Below are 1,212 nucleotides of genomic sequence, written 5' to 3' on the forward strand. Positions count from 1 at the left end.
AAGTCTTTTGGTAGAAATCACATAAGAGAAATTTTTGGCCAATGTGTTTCAAACCAACAAGTGTGGTTCATCATCAGGACCAAATGAAGAGTCAAACCATGGAAAAGGCTTAAATAGAGAGCAATGTAGAGACATAATTTCAAGAAGCATCTCTACATCATTTTAGAAAATCCAAATTTGTCTTCAACTTGGTAACCCTTACGTGAGACCGTTCAAAGTGATGAAATTTAATAGAAGTGGCCCTTCTGTATAGGGTAGAGATTTCTGTATTCAATCCTCTGTGATCCATAATGAATTAATAGGTTTGTAATAGAATGGAGCTCTGTAGTTGTAGTAGAAACGCGCCTTCTCTTTTCAGCAATTATTGTGGGAAGGAGTAGAAGACTTTGGAAGTTGGACATATGAAGAAGGATATTATATTGAGAAATTTGAAAACTCATGGTAGTTAGTGTAAAACATAAGGAAAAACAGTTATTGGGTCAAATTTGATTTTTAAAGGTTTCACAATGTTGTTAGGAAGCGAGCCTTTCCAAACATATCCTAGAAGTGAAGCAGTGTCAAGAAAGTTTGTATATTTACACATATATGTTTGTGCACTCCCAAGAGCAGTGCTTGGAGTGATAACGAGAGTACACCCTGGAGTGTTTGAAAGTGCATTTGAATAGGTGAGGAGTACACTCCTGAATTTACTTCCAAAGTGCTCCCACCCTAAGCATGGTTCCAGTGGAGGGGGAGGTGATGGACTATTCCAATGCAACAGTGGTTCCACATTTATGGCATAGCAAAATTTCAATTCAATTCAAGTAAAATCAAAATTAATTGTACTATGTACAATCAACCCATACGTGAAATGAGAAGTACACTTGAGATTTTAGAGTTAACTAGTGGAAATATAGCTTACTACCATACGCAGAATATTCATATGGGCACTATACAAATTGTATCACCATGGTGCAATGAGCATGTCAATGCTTTGTTAAGGCAAAGCAACAATGGTACAGATCTCTGGAATGCTTTGATACCATGTCAAAATTTTGAGAATAGAGCAATTAATGCAAATTCAGAAATTCCACCTTAACCCTGAGGTTTCCTAGATTTATTTACTGTTAACTCTTGGCCCTAGCTGAATTTGAAATAGATAATTACAGCGACAACAATATATCAATTCTCTTCAATTGAATATGTTAATTTTAGGCAACAATGGTATGTGCT

This window comes from Pinus tabuliformis, chromosome 2_2 (assembly GCF_031772625.1).
Source record: "Pinus tabuliformis cultivar Carrire ecotype Pingquan chromosome 2_2, CPIR1, whole genome shotgun sequence".
Taxonomy (NCBI): Eukaryota; Viridiplantae; Streptophyta; class Pinopsida; order Pinales; family Pinaceae; genus Pinus; species Pinus tabuliformis.